Source organism: Pinus tabuliformis, chromosome 8, assembly GCF_031772625.1.
Source record: "Pinus tabuliformis cultivar Carrire ecotype Pingquan chromosome 8, CPIR1, whole genome shotgun sequence".
Classification (NCBI taxonomy): Eukaryota; Viridiplantae; Streptophyta; class Pinopsida; order Pinales; family Pinaceae; genus Pinus; species Pinus tabuliformis.
Window position 1 is genome coordinate 996,107,093 of NC_142294.1, and position 7,935 is coordinate 996,115,027.

At 35.2% G+C, this 7,935-nt stretch overlaps 1 non-coding gene across 1 annotated transcript; it reads left to right on the forward strand.

Moving 5' to 3' along the window:
* Nucleotides 1-7,064: 7,064 nt before the first annotated feature.
* Nucleotides 7,065-7,218, forward strand: LOC149238756 (5.8S ribosomal RNA). Its single transcript, XR_016246870.1, has one exon. It is a non-coding gene; the product is annotated as a 5.8S ribosomal RNA (ribosomal RNA).
* The last annotated feature ends 717 nt before the right edge of the window (nucleotides 7,219-7,935 follow it).

Genomic DNA, 7,935 nt, shown 5'->3' on the forward strand with positions numbered 1-7,935 from the left:
TAGATCCATCGAAATCCACTATTTGAATGGTAAAACAAGTTGTAATGTGACTTGGAGTTATTGATTGAGTTCAAACATAACATATAGGTATTTTTGTTTCGAGGTTTCACAGTGGTGGTATAAGTGATGTGTTGTCTGACATGTGTTAAAGGAATTGCTTATAAGAGGGATTCAATTATTTATAAGATTGCAATTTTTTCATTGTGAACAAAGTGATGATTTATGCTCTTACAGATTATAAAATTACTTCTTTCCTATGTCCTTTTTATGAGCAACATGTTATCTTTTAAAATTCATATTTGATTGATTTTTCTTAGAAATATTTGAAGCTTGTATACCAATTTGAAGAATAGTGTGAGTAGATTTGCTCACAAATTTTATGAAGTTTTACAAGTGTTATGTGTCAAAACTAAGTAGGGACCTTGTTATTCATGCATATGGTGTTTTGCATATTTTTCACATATTTTATATTGGATCGGTGTGTGTTTGGAATAAATTTGGAATATTTCTTTTGTTTGACACAAAGATAGATTGCAATAGGACCTAGCACAAGATCACAATAGACTTGTTTCTTTTGCTTTAGAGTTATGCATTGAGTGTGGGAATATTTTATAGTGCGTGGATTGACTAGGAGCTACTCTATTTTTCCCTTCAAAGGCACCCTTTACATTTGTTCAGTGGATGCTCAAGTTTCCAATTAATTAGTAGCTAGGGTTTTCATTTTGATAGTTAGGGTTTTCTCTCGAATTTTCAATAGTTAAGGGTTTTCCTTTCAATTATCAGTAGTTAGGTTTTTCTTTCCAATTGTTAATAGTTAAGGGTTGCTTTCAAATGTTGGTAGACTAAAAGATTAGTATTTGCAGTAGTTAGGGTTTCACTTCTAAATGGATGCCTATGATTTCAAGTTTAGAACAAGGGTTTGACTAGTGTTTGCAAGAATTCATAATGGTAATGAACAATTTATTGAAGGATTAGGATTTGGCTTTGCAGGTTTCTAAAGTATTTATGCAACATTTCCAATGTTGCATCTTGAAGTCTATGAACTGTAGATTGACATTAAATGTTGGGTCATATAGTGCAACCAACATTCTTCCATATTTCTTTCAACCGACCATTTGTATTATTGAAGTTAGCAATAACATTCTTGTACACCATTTATAACAGAAAAGTAAACTCAGAATGGTTATTAGTACATTCATTTTAGATGACCTCTTTTATCTCAAATTTTAGCTATATGTTATTTTTTTTTTATAATTATAATCCCATATGACTTAGCTACCAAAGGGATTAACCTTAATGATCATATAAATAGAGGTGTTACTTTTTTTCTTTCCTTAAGAATAAGAACAATAAGGTTATGAGTTCATGTTTTAGGAAGACAATTCTCCATTGTAGAATTGAAGAGCATGCAAATGTAAAAGAAGAGATTCAAAATTTTTAATTATTTTCTTAAGACTTTTGTATAATAATATTTTATATCCTTAACTTACCTTTTACAAAACATTTAACCCAAACTTGTATGTTTCTAAGTAAAAACCTCTCACTTTATAATAAACATTAAAATACGTCCTTTGAAAATTACTTTGTATAAGTGTTTAATTATTATCTTGTTCTATCATTATCTAAAGCATTGATAAACTTAAAAAATTCATAAAATTTCTTAAAATAAAAATTGCAATCTCCTCTTTTATGTATATAACTTTTACTAATTTGAGTGACTGGAGACTTCCACAGTCATATTGTTAGTGATTTCCGGAATAATATTGTGTAACATGTGTGATGTGTCAATGTTTTTTATGGTGACTTCATCCATCATCAAAGACCACACACAGTTGTATGGTCACTAATGATGGATGGAGTCACCATCCAAAACGTTGACAGAATCACACATGTTACACAGTATTATTCCGGAAATCACTAACAATTTTGCTAATTTTTCTTTCCATAATTTTCATAATCCAATTTAAATACATATAATACCTTAATTATTTTCTATTTATATAATATATTTTACTTTAATAAATAATTTATAATTATATTTTATCTTTTTTTAATTAAAATTTTAAAATCATTATCTTAAACTTTTCAAAAATATTTCAATCATTTTTTAATCCTTTTGAATTTTTATTTTATAATTATTGAGAAAATACTATTATAAATTTTAAATGATTTTAAATTAATATTAAGATATAGTTAATAATAATTCAATAAAATCTGCCATTTCTAATTGCTCCAAATTTGTCCAACTAGGAATCTCTTGGGGATGGCGTGAATCTCTTGGGAATGGCGAGCATGACCAGTCAACCCTAAGAGAAATTCTTTTGTGGGGATTTCGCTCGTATCATCGAGAATTTTAAAGGTCCACTAATATCATCACTCATAGGAAAAATTAAGTCGGGATGAGAATCATCTTTTACACAGATATATCGGGTTGCATTGCAAAGTATTAAGATCACTAATTTAAAGTTCACAAATGATATTTAATTTCAAATCACGTGTTAGGTGATTCTCTCATTTTGAAAACCATTCATCTTTCCATCATGTTGTATGCGTAAAGCAAGCCTCGAAGACATTTCATATTACTATTTACTGTATTAAGTATATATTTAAACATTGAAATTTAATGTATTAAGTATACATGAAATAGGTAAACATAAATATTATGTTTAAACATTCCATTCATCATATTATTAATACCAGAGTGGCATTCAATGTTTGGCGCAGTTGTTCGAGCTCACCCTCATCCCACCATAATTTCAGCAGGGCAGGCAGTTATAAGCATGAACCTTCTTTAACAACATTAAATTCTTTGCGACGGGAAACTCTAACATCTCATTGCATCCAACAACATATAGGGTCTTGAGTTGCCCCAACCTTGGAATGCTCCTCAATATTTTGTATCCAGAAACATCCAATTCCTCCAAAGATATCAACATCTCAAGATGTGGCAGTGGCAGCTCCTCTATTCTTATACACTCCCAAACATCCAGATGTTGAAGTTTTAACATACCACAAAGCCCTCCTATTTGCATCGATTTCCCACATTGCGGCAAATATAGGGACTGAAGGTTTTGGAAAACACACTCCGAAAATAATACCTCCAATGTTTCTGTAGAAAACCATTGTAGCATACATAAGCATTTATCATTGTCATGGAAGGACTCAAACATATTCAACTCTCTACTTGTTTCTCTTTCTTCGTCAATCTTTTTAAATGGTAGTTCCAGCAAAGGACAACACTCCTTCACTAAATGTAGAAGATTGTTCATCTTTAGAAGTTCTTGCGGTAATTATTCTATCTCGAGAAGTTTGATCCTGATACAGGTAGTTATTGTCCCAAAACAACACACACATTCAGACACAAAAAAAACATGTAAAGAGCCTATATCCAGAAGCACCTGAATAATTACAATTGTTTGACAAATTATGAAACTAATGCTTAAACGTTAGATTTATGAATCCCCAATTCGAGGACCGGTGCACCCAAAGCCCTCCCACCTGAGAAAACCTTCCCAAGTAGTGGCCCAAGCCCTGCTCCACTATGCTGCCAACAATGTGATCCCATAGCACATCACGTTCGAAATAAAAGCAACAACAGTACTGTTGGGGAGGCAGAGCCCCTGCAACATACTAGTTTTTGATCTGGGCTACGACAACCTCCTCTGGGCGACCCTCAGCCACTGCGGGTGATCAATTTTTCTGGAGGAAGCTGAGGACTAGATCGCGAGAATGAGGACCATGATGAGCTAATCCATCAAACCGTCCAGTGCTGATTTGTAGGTCATGTACCAAGACAACTTAAGGAACAATGCCACAATTACCAGAATGAAGAGCACATGAAAATAAAGCTGCAACTAGTGCCGTTCATCTCTCTTCTCTGACGTTTGAGATATCCATGGCGAATTTTGGCACCACCAGAATGACCTCTGATAGACGCTATCAGGAGCCGATGTTGAGCAAATAAATTAAAATATCAGTGTTTCGGCAAGTTTCAAAATTCAAACCCAAAATGAGTGATGTATGGATGCTGATGGTATGACATGGTACGCAGGACACTCACGCTCAAATTTGAAATTTGAAATATCAAATAGAGTGCCACATGGGATAAGCATCACTAAATGTTGTGCTTTAATTAAGTCATCTCAGCCTATTCATTGTCAGACTTTCAGGAAATGAAAACGATGTCGCACGGAAAAAATTGTTGCCGGAAAATCAAAAGACCTTTCCTATTGTTGCCCATGGCCATGTATGATGAGGTGGCCGTATGATGAACCAGCCTCCATAAGGGCATTAAATTCCCTATGGTAGGAACTGTAAGGGCCAGTCATTAAATAACCTATAGGGGTGGAAATAAGCTCACCACTCAGGAGTAGGGGGAGTCGGGATAGTCAAGAGTCGAGAGTCGGAAGTCAAGAGAAAAAATTAAAAAATCGAGAAGTCAGGAGGTCGATAGGTTGGTAGGACTTGAAAGGAAAGTTTTTGTGCATAGAACAACCTCTAACCTATCCAACCTAAAATTTGATTCTGACTAAAATAAGAATCTTTTATTACTTAAATTTTTTCCTTTTGGAAGGTTTCTTAATAAACATAAAAAATTCTAAAAGAGACCTTATATTTTTTTAAACAAAAAAGGGGGTTGTTGTAGACCTAACAACACTATGGCAGTGTCATTTATGTTTCAAGGGAAATCATATTGAATTCTAGATATGTTAGTATGGACATTGATGACTCCTCACATTAAACCTAGCTGCGGTTTTTTTTTATGTTGATGACCCACTTCCTTTATTTGGAGGAAGGGGAACCTTAAAATAAAGGGCGGGGAACCTTAATGCCACTTGTATTTCCTCTATTTTGGTAGGCCATGTGAGTTCTCTAGTGCTTTTATTTATGCTTATTTGTTTTGGAGTTGCATATTTACGAGTTGTGTCATTTTCAAATGTTTTTTTACAAAGCTTACAAATGTAGGGATTGTTATTTTTGGCATCTTCGATACCAATTTTTCCATTTTCAGTGAAACTATTTAGTAGTTTGCTAATGTTGTGTGCATGTGCTGCTTGGTTTACTTGTTTTACCAATAAAACATCTCTTCTAAAGAAGGTTCTTTCACATATTGAACACTCAAAGATAGGTGTGTCATTTATTTGTGTTCGATATTTTTGTTCAAACTTTGATAGTTCTGTTGATTTCTTCCTTTATCTTGATTAACTCATTGAATCACATTTTCTTTATTTCTTCCTCAGTGTTCATAGATTCAATGAATCACATTTTCTATAAGCTTTTATTTTATTTTATGTTGTTATGGATGTGTCATGCTCTAAATATTATAGCACTAGTTGTTGTTTCATTGTTGTTGTGTTATATGCAAGCTTTATTTTATATGTTTTCAAGTTTATTTGAATAATGTCTTTAAATTGATGCAAAGATAAACTTTTCTTCTACTTGTTTAAGCCACAAGATGGTTTGAATTGGCTTGCAATTAGTTCACCTATTGCTTGGGGGTTCTTTTTACTATTGTTTTCCAAGGATCACATTGATTGAAACATGGCACTATCTTCAGTATTCACGTTACTTGGAGCATGAGATGTTTTTGTTTGAGTTGTATCAATTTTATTTCCAAGATGATGACCATATTTAAAATGTCGTAGTAATCTAAAACTAGGATTGTTTTTAGTAATAGTGGGAATACCATTAGAGCTTTCAATTTTTCTTTGTGATCTGCTTCTAATATGATTTTTCAAGCTTCAAAGTAGGTGAAACATCTTGGTGTCATGAGCATACTCTAAAGCTTCTAGAACTACTTGTTGTTTCATTGTTGTTGTGTTATATGCAAGTGTTGTTTTCTATGTTTTCAACTTTCTTTGAATAATGTCTTTAAGTAGATGCAAAGATAAAATTTTCTTGTACTTGTTTAAGCCACATGATGGTTTGAACTGGATTGCAACAATTTCACCTATTTCTTAGGAGTTATTTTTGTTATTTCCTTGCAAGGAGTGCAGTGATTGAAGCATGCCACTATCCTCAATATTGATGTTTGTTGAGACATGACCTAGACTTGTTTCAAATTGCAGTATGACCTAGATTTTTTCCAAATCACAGTATGTTCAAAGTTCCAAGCATTGTTTCTGAGTTGCATATTTTCATGAATATGAACATGTAACTAAAGACCAAATGAGGACCTATAAATTTAGCCTTTTTCCTAGCAAAACAAAGACAAATAGATCACCGTAAATATTCGCTTTGTTATAGGGAAATACTAATTGTTTCATGTTTTTTCTTCCATTTTGTTATTGTTTTGTACTTTCCTACAATACTAAATTATATATGTTACAATATGCATCTAGTTTCAAATGGTTCATTTTGAACTAGTGCAGTGAAAAATGTTTGTGCACTGATAAGTTGAAGGTATGGAACACAATATTAATTATATAGAAGATAATAAATTGTTTCAAATGCACTATTACCATATATGTTATTTGATGCAGGAGCATTCAGCTCAACATTATCAATGTATTCTAGTAGACATAGGGGGTATTGTGTTTCAAGGATGTTGGTTTCCTAAGCATTGAGTTAATGTAATTATTTAATGTTTTGAGTGATTTTAATGAGAATAGGAATTAATTGAATATTGTGAGGCTTAATTGTAAATGTTCTCGAATATAGGAGAACATGAGAGATTTAGAATAGTTGAGTGATGAGAGGATTGAGAATTTATTGTAAATCTTAGATTAGGAGTCATTTCATGATTTTGTGGATTTGAGAGAATCCTTAGGGATGAGAAAGAGATTTTAGGATTTTTTTGAAGAATCTATGAATCTAAACTAGGAATTAGTTTTAGAATCCTTTGTATAAATATAAGCCTAAAAAGGCATGATCAAAGGTTGGAGAGGTTCAATAGGTAAATAGATAGCAGATTGGAGTGTTTGTAAGCCTACGGGTAGATAATGAACAAAGGCCATTAAATTAGAAGATCAGGCTAAGGAGAGATAGAGTGATTCATTATGTAATTGTTGTGGGGGGTGCCCCTATTCAGTTTTGTGGCCGATTTTTCGGTAGTACGTGGAAACGACTCTCGGCAACGGATATCTCGGCTCTTGTTACGATGAAGAACGTAGCGAAATGCGATACTTAGTGTGAATTGCAGAATCCCGTGAATCATCGAGTTTTTGAACGCAATTTGCGCCCGAGGCCTCGGTCGAGGGCACGTCTGTCTGGGCGTCGCATCCCATTCAAACGCGCTCCCTGCAATGTGCTAGGGAGCAGCGGAGCTGGTCGTCCGTGCCCCGTGCGGTGCGGTTGGCTGAAATACCTCAAGCGATGTTTCGTGGCGCGCGTCGGCGAGCGGTGATCTTGTCCCCTTGGATGGGCAGTCGGCGTTAGCCGATGCGGGCTTTGTGTGGCATCGCTCGAACTTGCTTTGCTCTCTCTTGTCCTCCCATGGGGTAGGGCGGATTTAGCTCCAACTTTGCGACCTCAGCTCAGGCGAGAACACCCGCTGAGTTTAAGCATATAATTAAGCGGAGGAAAAGAAACTTACAAGGATTCCCCTAGTAGCGGCGAGCGAACCGGGAATAGCCCAGCATGAAAATCGGGCGGCGGCGCCGCCTGAATTGTAGTCTGTAGAAGCGTCCTCAGCGGCGGACCTGGGCCAAGTCCCTTGGAAGGGGGCGCCTGAGAGGGTGACAGCCCCGTCGGCCCGGGACCCTGCCGCATCACGAGGCGTTGTCGGCGAGTCGGGTTGTTTGGGAATGCAGCCCTAATTGGGTGGTAAATTCCGTCCAAGGCTAAATACGGGCGAGAGACGAGTGTGTTATCAGATATCAATTAGTGGATGAATGAACGAGTTAGGATATTCTATGTAGCAGAGGTGTTCAAGTGAATACACAGAGGAAAAGAAATGCAGTGGAAAGGAATGGGTTGTTGAATGCATTCAAAGAC